An 18,120-nucleotide genomic window follows, 5' to 3' on the forward strand; every position below is an offset into this window, starting at 1 on the left:
AATTAATTCTCAGCTGTAAAACAGGCTCTAGCATAGAAGTGACACAAGTCACTTCCAACACATGCCTGGAAAGAGAGAAAAGGTGGCTATGGGAGCATTAGCAGTCTCTACCACAGATGATACTAAGATACAACAAGCTGTGGAAGAACAAAGGGATTTGTTAAAGAGGGTGTTCAGATAAAACATCTGGACAGCTCTAAGGTTCACATAATCCTGGACCTGGGAGAGCGTGCAAGGGGTCATTTTAGAGCAGTGGCCTCAACATAAAGACTTCTCAGACAACATAAACCTGGACCTTCAATTTTCAGGGCAACTCTGCTTTTTTCTGTAAATATACTGAGGGTTCAGATAAGCTTTTATTTAGGAAACAAAAAAAAAGTTCCTACAGCTGAAAAACATTTGAAAACCACTAATGTAAACCAAATCCTTTATTTTACAGATTAAAAAAGTAGAGAGGTGGGGGAAGGGAAGCCCAGGAAGTTAAAGTGACCCAACCCCCAAGGAAGCTCCAGAATGTTTAGCAGATGTAGAAATACGTCCACTGAGAGAATTTGTTGTACTGTTGCACCACCCTCTGGCCTTACCCATCAACTCTGCTACCTTGAACTGGCACATTGGAGACAGACCCAAACGAAAATCATGTCATAGAGAGTCATCAACAGTTCAATAAATGGTATGAATGGTACGTAGAAGTCCCCATCCTGTTGCACTAAATAATGATTCTCATCCCATTAGCAATTCTCTACATTACTCATTCCCTACTTCCTGGCAAATGTGAAGCCATTAGAAGTTAATACTAACCTTCAGGAGACGTTCGTTTTGTTCTCAGATTACAGGTTAACAGCCAGCTATGACTTGTGTTCACTTGATTCCATTCTCTTACATTCCCAGGTTTGCTTTGCGCCCAGCTTGTCCTCTACCCTCAATCACACTAAAGCTTTGGGTGCCACATACTTGAGCCTCAATGGTTTCCCAACCTCCAGTCTCTGTCATTTTCAAATCATCTTATACTTGCTGTCCCATAAATAAAACTCAAACTTTTCAACCTGGAATCCAGTTGTTTCCTCAGTCTTACTTCAATCTACTTTTCTAACATTATCTCCATGGTGGTACTTATCCTGCCCAGTCAAAGGCGAGATGACGGGCCTAAGAGTCAAAACGACATAGTAATGAATCCTAGGTCTTGTAAAAGTCCCTTCATCTGAGTTTTGATGTTCTTACCTATATCATAGATATAACAGGTATGATGGCTCTTGAGAAGGTATGTATCAGTGAGGAGTATATTTCACTATAAGTAACAAATAGTACCTTACAAGTAAGGAGTTTATTTGTTTTATGCAATAAGTACAGGGGAAGGCAGTCTAGGCTGGCACTAAGGCTCAACGATGTCGTCAAGACCAAGATCCTGCCAGGTTCCAGCTTTGCCGTTTTTAAAACATCGCTTCACCTTTGCTGTTGTGGTTGGCTCTGCCCCTCCAGGCACTGCACCTGTGTTCCCAGTAACAAGAAGCAGAAAGCGGCCAAAAGCTGCTGAGGTCCACCAGCCAGGTGTGTGCTCCTCACTGAGCTTTCAGGAAAGCCCCCACCCAACACCACCACTCACATTACTGCAAGACCTGAGTCTCATGGCCCCTCCAGGCTCTAAGGGAGTCTAGGAACGTGAGATGGGCATATTCACATTGCAAACAACATGGAGGTTATTTTAGTTAGAAAGGAGAGAATAAATATCGAAGTGGCCACCAGCGATATCTGCCCCAATATCAAATTAGATATTTTATGGAAAGTGCTAAGCACAGGAACCTAGCACATAGTTAACTATTCAATAAGAATGTAACTCTAATTACACTATTATTATAATTCTTATTGTTATTACTATTTACTTATCTTACCCTCTGACCAAATGGAATAACTCATCATATCCCAATGTGTTCCTTACAGTGCTACTGTTCTTTGTATCTCCAACACTATCCCTGCTTCCAGGTCCAGGGAAATGTCATTTCATCCAATAAGTCTTTCCTGACACCTACTCCTAATTAAGTGCTCCAGTGGCAGGACCCACAGCAGACAAATGCTCCTGGTTCATCACTCCAGCAAGCACGTGCCTTGGAACACAGGAGGTTCTACTAAATAGTGCCCTGCTACTTGAAGTAATTTATGTACATGCTCATACCTGCTTTTATAGTCTGTCCTCTAGAACCGAACATGGTATATTCTTGAAATACAAAAGTCAAACACTAGGTTCATATGTCATGAAGCCAGGGGTTCTAGTGAAAGAATAAAGACTGCATTCCCCAAGAAGAAGAAGGAAAAAATTATAAAATTCTCTAATAACACCATACTTTTTACACACAATGGGAGTTCAGATTATAGTTCATCAAATAGCCCCTCCCTACTATGGGCAGTGTCTACTTTTACCCATGGATGTTGGACTTCACCATGTGACTTGCTATGTCCAAAAAGGTTGTTTGTGGAAATGACATTTGCCTGTGCAGTTTGGCTTCACTCTTGAATCCAATGATCTGCATGAGAAGACCATGCCCCCAAGTAGCTGTGACCCCTTCAGCCTGGGCCCCAGAACACATGTGGAGCAGAACGGGACCCAGCCTGCAGCCTACAGCAGAGCCCCAAGGAGTCCAGCCTAGATCAGCCAAATCACATTCAACCTAAAGACTCATGAGTGTGAGAATAAATACCTGTTGCTGTAAGTCAGGGAGTTTTGTTATGCAGCAAAATTTGACTAATATAGCCTTTACCATTTGATATATTTTAGCATTTCTTACATATCCATTCATTTTGGGGTTTTTTCTTCACATAAGGAAGAACAGGCTGAAGAATTTCTGCCTTTGGTACACCCAGTGAGTTCTATCTTGGAATCAACTGTTTTAAATTTATGAGACCTACGTTATCATTACTATCAATGCTTTTCTGTTTTCCATTTGTTCTACTATCTTCCTAAAATAAGGAAAATCACAATAAAGTATCAAGGAATAATATAAACATTGCTGAAACTAAACTGTTGACTGCCAAGTAGGTCTCCCATATGATAGCCAGAATGTTAACTTCTTAGTTGATAAAAAGGGTTAAAGGACATTCTAGTAAAACAAAAGAAAAATGTAGATTGTACAAAGTCAATCTCAACAAGTCAAAGACTATCCATCTGTTGAGGTGAATCTGTGGACTCCAAAACCATTCATCTAAACACATTTTTCAGGATACCAGTTTGGAAACTATAACCATTGAGTTTCACCAGTGGGAAGACACTGATAAGACTTGTCTTGTGACTTTTCCACCATAATAAAATAAGAGGGCCATACTATTTTAATAAAATCATTTTAAATACAGTTATATTTAACCACTGATGAAGAACAGTCTCTTTATAAATGAAAGACAAAATAAAATTCCAATCCCTTAGCAGAAAATAAATAAAAAAACAGTAAATTGAATGAAGTTAAGGGCATGTATTCAACCAAGACCTATTAAAAATTCCAACTGGAAATTTAAGGTATCAAGAGAAATTGAAGAGTGTGGATTTTGTTTTGTTTTACCTTCTTTTAAGTCATCATCATTAAATTTGGAATCAAATTTCCATTGGGCCAGCCAAAGCTGACCTACTAGAAATACATAATACACATTACAAAATTTGCCTATTGGTGGAATCCACAGCCTTCAAAGTGGCAAGGCAAACAGGACAGTGCAAAGACCACAAGCACCGCAGTGGACTCTTAACCGAATAAACCCTGTGTATGCTGGCAGAGCCCACACCTGGGACTGGACATATGCAGACCACACAACCAGAATTTGAATTCAAGGCCATGGTCAAGGTCATAGGCTCTGGATCAGAGAAACCTGGTTCAAGTTCTCACTCTGACACTAAGCTGTGTCAAGATACTTAATTGCTTTAGTTTCTTCTATCAAGAATTTGGTGATAATAATACTACCTACCTCATAGGGGTTCTGCAAGATTTTAAAAAGACACTGCATGGAAAGTACTCAGCAAAATGCTAGCATATACAATAACAATAGTACTACCTTGATAAACCTGGCTCCTACATGAAGACTATCCTAATCAGTGTACTCTGGCTCATACTCTGTACATGAAATGCTGAATGTACAGCTTTATATTCACACCCAGGTACAGCTTCTATGAGGTGGCAGCTCTCTGGATTAACCAGTAATTTTTCCACTGAATTCAGGAAGACGGGTGTTAAAAAATAGGCTTTTCACTAATAGAACATTGAGAAGGATAGAAGGATCTGGTCCTTCCACCCACAATCCATCCACCCATGAAAGTCTTGCTGGTGAAAGCAATGCTTCCATCACCATCCACACACCGCCCCTCCAAACTGTGCTGGGCTTTTATGAAAGCACAGAAGCAAACTGCTAAGATGGCTCACCTTAGAAGCAAACTCACCTCAAAGGCAAACTCTTCTACCCTCAAGAAAGGATCTGACTTCACCCCACTGCCACCTCCAAACTGACATCCAAACTGGAAATGAAGAAGGAAGCCTTCACTTCCAGAAGTTGAGTTACACTGTCAAAAACTAAAAGAATCCCTTCTATTCGTGGTAATTCTGATAAAACATGTTTGCCTGCTTCAAAAAATATCTTATTAATCCATCCAAGAGAACCAAGAGCCAAATAGTGTATACTGAGAAACAATGTGACTTCACAAGGACAAGAGTGACCATAGGAGACAAAGTGCCACACCCTTTTCCAGATAGCTCAACAGTAAATGGTGTCTCTTATAAAAGGAGCCCGCAATTCTAGAGAAATAGGTGGAAAATTCTAACCCACAACATTCTCCCCCGCCCCCATTTCATTCTTTACACAGACACTTTTCATTTTCATTTTTAAACCAATGGCCTGAGCATCCCTCCCTACTGCAACTAATATGGGGGTGAGGGGAGAGACAAACAAAAGTCAAACATACTTGCTTCTAAGACCATATTTGAAGACTTTTCTTCCCGTTTGTCTGCCTCTCTCAGCTGGAGCCTCATACCTGGTGGAAACCAATGGTTAAGTAAAACCACTGATTTTAAAAAGCCAACCAGGAAACTAACCATGACAAGTGGGAGCTGCCCTCCTCCCCGGAGCATTGATTGGCTCTTGGGGTTGCACCGGTCCCTGTTCAGCCCACATAAATGGCAGGTGTGGCTGTCAGTCACACAGGGAACTGACAATTCACCGCTCCCGGAGTAAATTGCCTTTCATCTAGCAAAGGCAGGTAGCCGCCTAAAATCTATCCGCTAGTAACACAGCGGACCCTCCCTCTCTGGCAAGGAGAACAGAGACCCCTAAGTACGAAATAAATAAGACAGGGCCGATCGGAGAGTTTACGAGCGCTGTTATATTATCTCGCACCAAAGTAGCCCTTAATCTTCACTGTCCTAAAACGATCTTTCAAAGGATCAGATAGTAATTTAAAAAAAAAAAAAAAAAAGGCACAATCCTCTAAGTACCTCTATTCTTGTATAATTCAGAGATGGGGAGCAAGAGGGAAGGAGTGTCGTTCAGTTTAATTTCACATCGTATTCGTTTTCATACACCACTACCTCCTACCCTTCCCATTAAATCCAGCTTCATTTTCCCTGACACGGATTTTTTTTTTTTTAACACGTTCCTCTCGGAGTCCAGCGAGGCAGCCTGGGACCCCACCCCCTGGGCTGGGGCTCCACCTTTCTCCACTTTGTTCTGCTTGAGGTTCCCTGAGACCCTTGCCCCCGCAAACCCCCATCCCTCGAGGCAAGAGGGGGAAAGCCAGACGAAAGAAGGGAGCTGGAGAGAAGAAAGGCGATGGCAGTGAGGGTGGCTGCCGAAGAGGGATTGCGGGAGGTGGCCCGGGCCGCCGGGACGAGAGGACGGCGCCCGCGCACCGGAGGAAGCCGTGCACTTGTTCCAGTCCGGGGGTTTCTACATTAAGACAAATCCTCCTTTAGGCCGCCCCATCTTTTCCCCCGCCCCAGAAAGCCCCGGTGGAGGCGAATGGTTCACCCCTCGGCTTTCCCCGATAACGCATTGCAGCTCCCCACGAGTGAGGGGCACCGGCACGAGAGACACCGGGGCACGGATGCCCGGAGAGAACCGGGCGCCCAGAGCCCCCGGCCCCGGCGTCGACGTCTCACCTTTCCGATGCTCGCCCCGGGGCCGTCCCACATGGATTTTTACAACCTCACGTCGCCTTGGCCCCGGGCGGCCGGGAGGAGCCGGAGCCGGCGCCGGAGCGCGAGCGAGCCGGAGCGGGAGGAGGAGGAGCCGGGCGGGAAGGGAGGGAGGGAAGAAGGGAGGGCACCTCTCCGAGGGCCGGGGCCCGGCGCGGGGCCGGGCGGGACTGACGGCCGAGGGGGCGGCACCCGCCGCAGTCCCGAGACGCGCGCTCGCGCGGCGCAGCCGGAGCGGCGCTCCACCCGGCTCCCAGCCCGGCCGCTCCGCGCGCCCGCTCGCTCTCTCGCCGCGGCCCTGACTCACATTCCCAGCATTCCCGAGGAGCCGCTAGGGGGGCCGGGGCTGGGACGCGAGCGCCTCCGCGGGGGCAGCAGAGAGCACCCGGTCCGGGCGTGGCGCGGCTGGCGGGGGTCTCCGAACCGCCTTTTACCTGGAGGCCGCCGCCTCGAAGCACCTCGTCCCCATTTTCTGTCCCCGATGCTTCTTCCCAGGCACCCCTCTGCAAAAGCTGCCAAGCACTACCGGACTAGTCAGGTGGCTTCAGCGATGGCAGGGGCAGGGATGGCACTTGGTGGAGGAGATGGCAACTATCAATTTAAGCTTCAGAGTTTCCCATACCCTGGCACCCTCCCATTAAGCTTAATCTTCTTTAGGAGGATGAAGGGATTTCATAAGATTTTTACTTTCTTGTTCCCCCAAGGAAAGGAGAGAATGGAAGATGAAGGAAGGGAGCAAGAAAAAAATGTATCATCATCGTTGCCATCATTCATCAAGTGCCTCCTCTGTGCCCTACAATGTGCTTGTATCGTCCCATTTAAGGTAGAAGGCTGGTGTCTGAGTTCATTCACACACACACACACACACACACACACACACACACCTCAAGGTAAGGTGCAGGAGGAGTTGGACAAGTTTTTCATTGGACCTACCTTCCATCCAGCGAGTCTGGAGCCCCAGCTGCTACCATTTTGTATTAGCGAGGAGACTGGAAATGTCATGGGTATCTCCAGATTTGGTCTCTCACTGAGGAGTCCATTTGTAGGACTACAGCAGTAATTTCCTTCCAGAACTGATGAGTCGGCTTCCAGCAATTTCAGTGGCCAGATCGAAATATCTCCTGCTGGGAAGCTCAGACAAATTAAGCAAATCCAGCCATAGGATGTCTGGGTAAGCAGAGATATGGAATCAGCACCGTGACTAGGGATGACTACCCTTTCCTCCCCTGATGGGAATTCAAATATTGAATGAAGAAAATGGATGCTGAAATAGGAGATGCCTTCCTGTTCAGGCCCAAATGCCCTAATATTTAAGCCTTCCTTTCACACCTCTGGTATTTAAGGTTTTTCACAGACTCATGGTCCCTGAGGTGTCTTTGCCCTCAACATTTTCTTTCTGTCAGTCACCAAGAGACCTGCACTCATTCTGTTGACCTGGATGCTCCCAGGGGCAAAACCAAGCTATACCTATCGTGTTTAGTTTCCCATGTACACCCTTGACAGCCTTGGCTGAAAAGGCTTGTTACATATTTTTTTTAAAAGCCATTTTGAGAATCCTCTGAGAAGTCATAAAACCCCATATCTATTGAAATGTGACCAGTGTTTATTGAGTACCTCCTATGTGCAGCACTTTTCTCAACTACTCTCACAAAACCTCTGTAAGATGTTTACTATCTTTCAGAAGAGTCAGATAATATACCCAGCTGAAAATGTATGTAAACCTATGCCTAAGGTTCACTATTCTTGGCCACCCATTCTCTTCCTTTAATCCATGGGTTCTAAACAGGAATCCTTATACTTCATGGTGACAATTTCTTATTTATATGCCTATGAACATTTTCCCCCAGAGAGAAGATCTATGGTTCTCATCAGATTTCTTTCACATTTGGTCCTTGAAAAAGTTAAAAGTAATCACTTTAAATAGAAGCAACTTTATATAGTAGAACAGGATTGGAAGTTTTAGTGATATTAAGTCATCTTTACCCTCTCTAGGACTTAGTTTTCTCATCTGAAAAATTAAAAAGCTGAACTAAAGGATCTTAAGATCCCTTCCAGAGCCAACATTCTCTAACTTTCTGTTTAAATGTACGTACACACTCACACACATACACATACACACACACATGCACATACACACACACATACACATACACACACACACACACACACACACACACACACACACACACACACAGCTCAAAATGCTTATAAGCAGCCATTGCAGGATCTCACCCATGAGGACAGAAAATTTTAAAATGTGTTATATTTTATAAAACCGGTTATGTGGCTTTAGGATTTTTGTTGGTGTTTCTTTTGTTTTGTTTTGCTTTGCTTTATTTGTTTTTCATGTCTTTCTCCATTATGGCAATCCATTCTCCAGCAAGTCAGAGGAAGTACACTTTATGGCAGGTATTTTTTCTCACATATTTATTCATTCATTCATTCAACAAATACTTACTGACAGCTACCCTGTGCTAGTCCTATAGGTTCAGAGCCCTTGCCCTCAAGGACTGTACAATGCAGTAAGCGAGAGAGACAAGAAAACAGGCCATTACAATACTGCTTATGAAGGGACAAAGCTCTGGAAAGTGGAGGAGCACACAGAAAGGACAGCCAACCTTTTCCCTGAGGTTCAGAAAATGCTTCTCAAGGAAATGTCATCAAGTTTGTTTGCCACATCTGACTTTCCTGCCCTACCCTGTGCTCAGCCTACAACAGCAGCCTGCATGCTCTGTGAACCCAGCCATAGGACACTGGATGTCTGGTGGACACCTGCCTCTGGGTGGGCTATCACAGGCTTTCCGCAATATTTGAAACTGGGCCATGAGAATGAGTTAGCTTGTAGACTGTGGTGGCCCAAATCAGAACTATGGCATCCAGATTTGGATATCTCACTGCATACTTGATATCCCAAGGTGGGTATCAAACTAGCATCTCAAACTTGATTTGTTCTAAACAGGACTCTGGATTTTTTTTTGTTAGTTTCAGGTATACAAAACAATGTAATAGTTAGACATTTATCACTTATACCCCTCACAAAGTGATAAGCCCCCTCCCCCAACATAGTACCTCTCTGACATCACACACAGCCATTGCATTTCCACTGTCTCTATTCCTTATGCTGTACTCCTTTACCTGCGACTATATACATATATATATATACATATATATGTATTTGTATTTATATAAAGTTATAGTTGACATTCATTATTATTCAGCTTCAGCTTCAGGTGTACAACACAGTGATCAGGCATCTACACCATCCATGAAGTGGTCTCCTTAATAAGATAAGTGTCCATTGGATACCCTACAAAATCTTTACAACATTATTGATTATATCCCCAAACTGACTTTCGTATCCCCGTGGCCATCTTGTGGTTACTGACTGTGCTTTCTAATCCCCTCACCTTCTCCCTCATCCCCACCCACCTCCCCATCTAGCAACCTCAGTTTTTCCTCTTTATCTCTGAGACTGTTTCTGATTAGTTCGTTCATTTATTCTATTTTTTAGATTCTACATATAAATAAGATCATATGGTATTTGTCTTTCTCCGTCTGACGCATTTCATTTAACATAGTGTTCTCTAGGTCCATCCGTATCATTGCAAATGGTAAGATTTCATTCTTCTTTATGACTGCGTAATACTCCATTGTATAAATGTACCACAGTTTCTTGATCCAGTCATCTACCATAGGGCATTTCAGTTGTTTCCATGCCTTGGCTATTGTGTATAGTGCTGTAATAAACATAGGGGTGCATAATTTTTTTGGAATTAGTGTTTTGGATTTCTCTGGATAGATACCTAGGAGTGGAATTGCTGGGTCATAAGGTAGTTCCATTTCCAGTTTTTTGAGATACCTCCATACTGATTTCCACAGTGGCTGCACCAATCTGCAATTCCACCAGCAGTGCATGAGGGATCCCTTTTCTCCACATCCTCGCCAGCACTTGTTATTTGTTGATTTACTGATGATAGCCATTTTGACTGAGGTGAGGTGGTACCTCATTGTGGTTTTTATTTGCATTTCTGTAATGATTAGTGAGGTGAGCATTTTTTCATATGTCTGTTTGCCATCTGTATTGGACTCTGGATTTTTAGGTACCAAGTCTCTTCTGTCCCAAGGTTGCCCATCAGATTAAAGACACCACCATTTAGCCAGTTGTTCAGGTCCAAACCTAGGAGCATCTCTGATTCTTCCTTTTTCTTATATCACACATCCACGCCATCAGCCAGTTCTGTCAGCTTTACCTAGGGCCATATCAAGGCCTGAAGCAAAAAGAAAAATGTGCACTCATATATATATATATATATTTGAATAAAGCAGAAAAAATAATTAAAAGCACTACTATATAATGCCCATTTTCCCCAATCAGTTCCCTCACCAGTGTCAGACCTCATAAACCTGCCCAGTGAGTAGACATGATGGCCAAGTGGCCCTGGAACTGAGCACTGGCTGTAAACAACTGTTTTTGCTGCACAATGATATAGGGTCAAAAACAGACAACCAACAATAACCTGTCTCTCTTTCTTCTTTTCCTTTTATATTTTTTTCATTGCGGATTTTTTGCATTTATTTTGAATCCAGTAATTGCAAAGAAAAGCAAACATTTATATAGCCCATATTATGTGCCAGATCCTGTTCTAAGCAGTTTATGTGTATTACCTCACTTATTCCTCAAAATTGCCCTAAAAGATACCATTATTATTCCTATTTTCCAGAGGAAGAAACTGAAGCACAGGAAAGTAGGTAATATAACAAGGCCACACATCTAAGAAATTGCAGAACTGAGACTCGAACCCAGGTGTTGGTTCACAAACTGACCCCCTTACACGGAGGGCAAGGAGAGACCGAAGGAAAAGGCAGAGTCCTCCATATTGATAGGTGGCAAGTTTAATAGGCAAAGGAACTTACACACAAGGTTTGTCTTGAGTAGCCGAAAGATGAGTAGATTTCTGCACCAGCCCACCAGATATAAAAAGTTCATGTAGAGGCCGTATTTTCCCAAGGCTATGTCCTTGAGATGGCTCCCACTGTGGGAATGATGGGAGAACACACATTCCAAGGACAGGGGAGGGGGCAAGAAGGCTCTGACTTCCCAGGTCCAGCTCCTATGTAACTGGTGGTCACATTCTCTCAATTACCTCCTCCAACACCAGGCAGTCTGGCTCCAAAATCAACAAGGCAAAATTAACTGGACTTGGTAATTGGATACGGGACAAGAGGGAGGAGCCAAGAGTGCTCCCAGAAGTCTGATTTGGGCAACTGGATGGATAATGTGCCATTCACTGATACTGGAAATAAAGGTGGGCGTGGGAGGTACAGGTTTATGGAAAATTTATGAACAGCTTATGGATTCAGTTGGGATGTTTTAAATTTGAGATGCCAGAGACCTCACTGTGGAGCTATTCAGAAGGTGACTATCTCAATGTGCTTTGAGGTCAGATGAGAGATATATGATGAAGGCAGTGTATGGGCGTCATCACAGTTGGTAATTAGAGCCATGGACATAGCTAAGAAACCCACAACAGTTATTAGCCATGGGAAGAATCTTGTTAGATGAGAAACAAAATCCCTAAACAACTCACAATTATCTGTCCTTCTTAGGCATGAGGTCACTTGTACATGTTTCTTAACAGGGTAGATTTTAGTTCAAGAGAAACATTACTGGGATGCCATAAAAGAAAAAAAAACAGGCCAAACTAACTGATCCACTAGCACCACCACCACCAAGTTGATTGGATCAGAGATGATCACCTGATCCTTAGGAAACCAACCTATTGGCTCAACTAAGCCAATCTAGCCAATTCTCCTTGCCAGGTATAATTTAAGACCTTTGTAGCCTCATAGCAAGCATATTGAGATCCAGCATCATCAAAATATATATCTTTCTTCCTGTGGAAATTTTTGAAAGTTTTTTTAATCTTTCTTTTAAAATTATTTGACTAATTCATTTATTATTATGATGATCATTATACTCATTATTATTATTATTATATAATGGTAAGAATTATTATATACAAAATTATTCACCTATGTCTATGATTTCTCCATAATCATTAAGCAGACTCAAGATGAGATGAGAAGAAAACCTAACCTACAATTGTTTTCAAATGGAATGAAACGTTTGTAATTATGAAAGACCTTAATATTATGTTTCACAGATATTTATAATTAAACACTTATTAATTCACCATTTACAGTTTTCTGTAAATCTGTAATCTCAAGGCATGCAAATCTTTCAGGGACTTGCAAAAATATTGATTAGGGGTGGACCGGTAGCTCAGTTGGTTAGAGCGCGAGCTCTGGGCAATAGGGCTGCCGGTTGGATTCCCACATGGGCCAGCGAGCTGCACCCTCCACAACTAGAATGAAGTCAATGAGCTGCCGCTCAGCTCCCGGATGGCCAGGTGGCTCAGTTGGTTGGAGCACAGGCTCTCAACCACAAGGTTGCTGGTTCGACTCCTCAACTCCCACAAGGGGTGGTGGGCTGTGTCCCCTGGAACTCACAATGGCAACTGGACCTGAAGCTGAGCTGTGCCCTCCACAACTAGGATTGAAAGGACAACAACTTGACTTGGAAAAGTCCCAGAAGTACACACTGTTCCTCAATAAAGTCCTGTCCCCCTTCCCCAATAAAATATTTTTTTAAAAAATGTTGATCAAATGTCCATATAATGTAAAATTACATCAATTTCTTTAGTTCCTTGGTTTCCAATAACTTTCCATTTCCATGATTCTGGCTACTCATGAAGGCTGGTCACTCTTGCTGTCCTTGGGTTCCATGAGAGGTCACTGTGTCCTTCCGATAGATACAGAGCTTTCTTTTTCCTGCCTCAGGTAGCCTGAGCAAGTTTCTCTTCCTTGCAGCCATAAGCACTCCCTAAATGGGAAAGCCAGCTTCCTTATGCTTAGACAAAGCCCTTCAACTCCAGCCCACTAGAATCCAATGGCTGAATCTGGCCCAGTGACCAGATTCCTGAAAGGAAAAGAAAACCTGGGGGAAACCTCATAAGTAGATATTAATTCAGTCATTGGGGATTCCTCACTCTGCTTCTGGAAAGATGTGGCAGGTGGTCAAGTTGTGCTCTGAGCCTGGATTATTTCTATGTGGCATTATTTTCCATGAGCTACTGCCCATCTGAAAGGCCTCCTTTTCCTTCTAGTTCCCTGACTTGGCTATTTAAAGGTAGTTTATTGGCACATTTTAGGTTATGCTAAAAGCTATAAAGTTAAAAGGCCTTCTTACCATGCCCATTTTTCAAGAACAACTTCAAGGTGGAAAAAGCCCCTCAGAAGCCCCCATGGAGAGGAATAACTACAGATGCAGCGTTTAAAATCTTCAAAATTCTGCACACTCACCTGTTGTTTTGGCTTCACCCAGATCCTGGCTCCTTTTGACTTGTGCTTTTTGCTGCTAAAGCAGTTGCATTCAAATACTACTATTATTTCCTTCTAAAAACTAAAGGCCTTATAGAGAGTTAAGCTATTCTGGAAACCCACGAAGGGATCTTACCTTGAATCCTGTCTGCATTGCCATCCATGAAGATGCTGAAAGGACCTAGCAAAATTTTTAAATGAGCTAATAATGGGGTTCATTACATGAGAGAAAAATAACAAAATTGGAAAGAGGGTATTAAAACACGAAAGATGTTTGAAATAGCAACCACATAGCAAAACCAACCTGTTTTCAGTTTTCCTCCAAAGTGACAATACTTGTGTGTCTTCAGACAGTTTCCTTATCTAGAAAATGAGAATAGTTCAACAGTTCCTTCTTAAGGTGGCTGTGATAAGGATAACATAAAACTGTGCAGGTGAAGTCCTTAGCTCAATCAAGGAATGGTGGCTTCTGTGCCCATAATGCTAATCGTATTAAGAAAAAGAGTAAAATTTACATATAACATTGTCAGGAGTTTTAAATGCATCTCTGAAACTCCATGCTAACTGGCCAGGACTAGGACGAGGCAGGTAAGGCACTAGCCTTGAGTGCAAAATTTAAGGAGGACCCAAAATCCTAGTAATCAAGGTAAACCCTATCTTCATATAACGTATTTGAAAAACAAATCAGCAAACCACAGCCCATGGGCTGGTTGCTTGTTTTTGTAAATAAAGTTTTATTGGAACTTCTGAGGAACAAAGGAAACAAAGAGAAAAAAAAAAAGCTTGAGCTTCAGTTATAGGGCTATTACACCTGGAGGTTCCAAACAAGAATTTCTTATGTTAGGGCTGCTTACTAACAGCCCACCACCTGATGTGCTGGAAGCTGCTGAGAATGTCTGCTGAGTTCATCTATTGTCTTTACAGCCCAGAGTCTCTCTGGGTGGGAGAAAAACACCTACCCAAAGGGTGAGTTCATGTTATGAAAGAAAGGGTAACAAGTCACTTGGAAATGATTTTTGAGACCAAAATGGACTTGTTTACCTGACTTAACCAAGGACCCACGATCCACAAAATACCTGCTTTAGGCTACATATTTGAAAAGTCACCGAGATACATATCTGAATACTCTCTGAGGACTCCATAAATATGAGACTTTTTTTTTAATAACAGGAGACTCATTAGTGTAATTTGAAGAGTGGACTCCCCAGTTGTACTGCAAGGATATGTGATGGGTCCCCGAATCAGCCTACCTCAGTACATGGGCCAATGCCAGATGAAGATACATGCGAAAAAAGGAAAGGGTGCTGGTTTTCTTTCCAAGGTTAGGTATATAGCCTACCTCCTACAAAAGTGGTTCAGATTACTGAATGTGTTACCACCAAGCAAGTCTTAGAGACATTACAAAGCTTTCTAACTTATGTTGCCAAAAATTCACCCATTTCTTGAAACAGGCTTTGGATCAGCTCTAAGAAAACAGAGTTCTTTTCCAAACAAAAACCTTAAGTACATAATTAAATGAAAAGAAGCTAATTTGTTTGGAAGAGAATGATTAAAAAAAAAAGTTGTTTTAAATGATAAAAATATGTACCAAATTGACAACAGCTTTAGAATGATTCCTCCCGGGTTTGATTAATGAGATAAATTATCAACTGAACAAACAAGAAGTGTACTGGTTTAGGATATTTTTTACTTAACCTTTTAAAAAAAACCTTTTTAAAAATTAGCTCAAAAATAAGAGGAGCGGGTTGTAAAATAAAATCCAAACATTCCAGAAAAAGTGAAAATCTACTCTCAGAGACAACCAACCACTTTTAATAGCCTGGTGTGTAAATTCCTTTGGATATTTTGAATATATATTTTAACGAAAATGAAGCCTAATTGTGGTTTTTGTCTTTCAGTATCCATTACCTCCTCCTCCTAGCTTTAGACTTTGCCCTCTGGCTTCAGAAGTTATCACAGCACCTTCTCTCTTTGGCCACAGTGACTGTTCCAAGGGCTAGACACATGACCACAGCCAGGCCAATCAGAATCCTTTCCTGGAATTTCTCAGGTGGAGATCTGTTTTTCCCTAGTCAAGGAACTCCAAGAATGTAGTAACACAATTGGGGGCATCCATGGCTCCGCTCTCATGGAAAAGCTGCAAACAATGAAAAGCAGAGATAAGAGGCAGAAAGAGAATCTTGGCCCTGAGAATATTCAGGTGCCTGATTCCATCGCTGAGAACCCTGAAGTTCCTGTCACGACCGCCCAACGAGGATTTGTGCTACACTGCCTTCAATTCTCTGAGCTACTCCAGCACCCTCCTAGTGCTTAAGTCTGCTAGACCCAGAGAAAGTTCCATTTTTCACTGACACTATTGCCCTTAGCTGTCTGCCACTTGCAACCAAGAGAGTTCTAATATGCATACTTTTCTATTTGATTTTGTTCCCCTAAAATTGTGCACAACGTGGACAATTTCCACGTCAGTGCACAACTCCCTCTTCCTTTTCAATGGCTGAATAATAGTCCATTGGATGCATGGATGTTCACGACCTCTTTCTAGAGCCAAGAACAAAAGGAGGTTTTGAAAGGGGTGAACACAGAAAGTTATATTCAGATTGGAGAGCTACAGTCACATCAGGGATGATGACGATTGTATGTAGTGAGAGACCAGTGCTGACGAAGTTTACGTAGCACTTATTCCCCAACCATCCATGCAGTAGTCATCAGATCTGCCTCAGGGAGAGTAACTTATGGCATATGTTATCACCTTTGCTAGATGACTAAAGACTATACCTCAGGTATCCCAGTTTCTCCACCACACCTAGTAGCAAACTTGAAGTCATCTGTTCATTCAAAGGGTTTTTAACAAACCTCTGTTGGTTAGAGGAAGATATTGAGTGAAGTTGAAAGGAAACTACGTTTGCATTAGTCATTGAGACCTAGAGCCATAAGTACGGTTACTACTGAGTTTGAATCTGTCTAAAGAGCTGATATCCAATGTTTCTACCATGCAGTTTCCAAGACATGGAGCAACTATAATAAAGAGTTGGCCTTGGGCTTTGTGGTCACACAATATTGGAATCAAGTCCCAGTCCCTTCATTTATGAGCTATGTGGTTTTGGACAATTGACTGACCTCTCTAAGCCTATTTCCTCACCAAGAATCATAGATAATTTCAGAGAATTAAATAAGAAATTGCATGGAAAGTTCCTATGATTGTGCTGGGCCCAGAGTAAATGCTCAGTAAATGGAGGCTAACACAGTCTTCATAATATACAGTAAATTCAGTCGTCAGGGCTGTATGCTGTTTCCACTTTCCCAGTTTCTCAACTATTGGTGCAACTTTCAAAACCTGTTTTTTTCCTAAAGTTTCAGAACACACATAAAAAGCTCGGTTGCTTGCCAGGAGACATTTGGAAGCAAAACAGTCCTAAAAATAAGACGGGGATGCATGACTTTTTTAAATGTTGGGTTTCTCTCTAAGAGCAAAATTATACTGTGAGTAAAGATCAATATTCATTCTTCTGTGGCCATGTTCAAAAATGAAGTTTATTGGAGCACGATGCATGTCAGATGTTATGTAGAGTGGCATATGCCCTTCTCAGGACATGTTGAACATATGCTGCGCATCTGGATTTTTTTCTAGCAGGTGTTTTAGGCTGAAGAGAGAAGGATCCTACATTGGACTCCCACACCCACAGCACTCAGGCTTGCCCGGGATTATATTCTGAAAAGTACAAACAGGTACAAAAAGGGTAATTTCCAAGAGCCTTAAGGCAAATAGTTTGTGAAATAGAATTCAAGGGCCTTTCCCATAATGGCTTTGAGGCCTAATAATTCAGACTAATATTCAGAGAAAATCCACAGGGAGAAATATTGCAGCCTCCCAAGAAACGGGCCATTTCTGCTGCTTAACGCCCTTCTCTCCCACCACTCCATCTAGTTAACTTCTGTTTAGCCCTTCAGCCTCAACTCAGATGGCATTTCTTCCAGAAGCTCCCCCAGAGGCTTCTGTTAGGTGTCCCTACTATCAAAACGCATTGTCCCCTGCATTTCTCTTTCATGACTCTTATCAGAACTAGAACGGAATAACTATGTGATTCATGGTCCCTGTGTCTTCCACTCACCTTATGCTCCAGTTCCATCGCGAATAGGACCACATCTACAATGTTGACCCCAATGTCAGGTCCATTGTTGTCAGATAATACGAGTGTCTGTGGAAAAACTGAGGAAAAAAGTTTTATTCTATGAATTTCAACTCAAAGAGTGGGAACTCGAAGAGTAGCTAATTTGCTGAGAAGCTTTCCTTATGAAGGTCAGAAAAATGCCTTTCATCCATGTTAACAAAAACAAAACCAAGCCGTTTGATGGCATATCATCTATATTCTATGAAATTAATTGGTTATCAGTTTCAGGAAAGAAAGTGATACTTATAACAATTAGCACTAATCGGATGTATAACTGGCTAGATCCAAAACAGAATCGAAAGGAACTAAGATAAGAGGTGGCTTGGAAGCCAGACCTTACCTCCCTGCACAGGCGCACTTGAAAGTGAGGGTTCCAGAAAAAAAGCTGAAGTGCTAGAGGGTCACTGATCGTG

The 18,120-nt window shown here is 42.4% G+C and overlaps 1 protein-coding gene across 17 annotated transcripts in view; it reads right to left on the reverse strand.

The window, feature by feature from the left end:
* ERC2 (ELKS/RAB6-interacting/CAST family member 2) overlaps positions 1–6,417 on the reverse strand; it is a 918,050-nt gene extending 911,633 nt beyond the window's left edge. For 5 of the 17 annotated variants that reach the window (XM_074313132.2, XM_074313133.2, XM_088798504.1 and 2 more), the window contains exon 1: positions 6,123–6,416. The gene's annotated coding sequence lies outside the window, so the exon portion shown is untranslated. Of the gene's footprint in view, positions 1–4,930; positions 5,000–6,122 lie in introns of all 17 variants that reach the window. The other 12 variants (XM_074313134.2, XM_074313135.2, XM_088798506.1 and 9 more) reach the window with 6 other exon arrangements.
* Between the last annotated feature and the right edge of the window lie 11,703 nt (positions 6,418–18,120).

Source organism: Rhinolophus sinicus, chromosome 5, assembly GCF_057876585.1.
Source record: "Rhinolophus sinicus isolate RSI-liver-muscle chromosome 5, RSI-T2T, whole genome shotgun sequence".
Classification (NCBI taxonomy): Eukaryota; Metazoa; Chordata; class Mammalia; order Chiroptera; family Rhinolophidae; genus Rhinolophus; species Rhinolophus sinicus.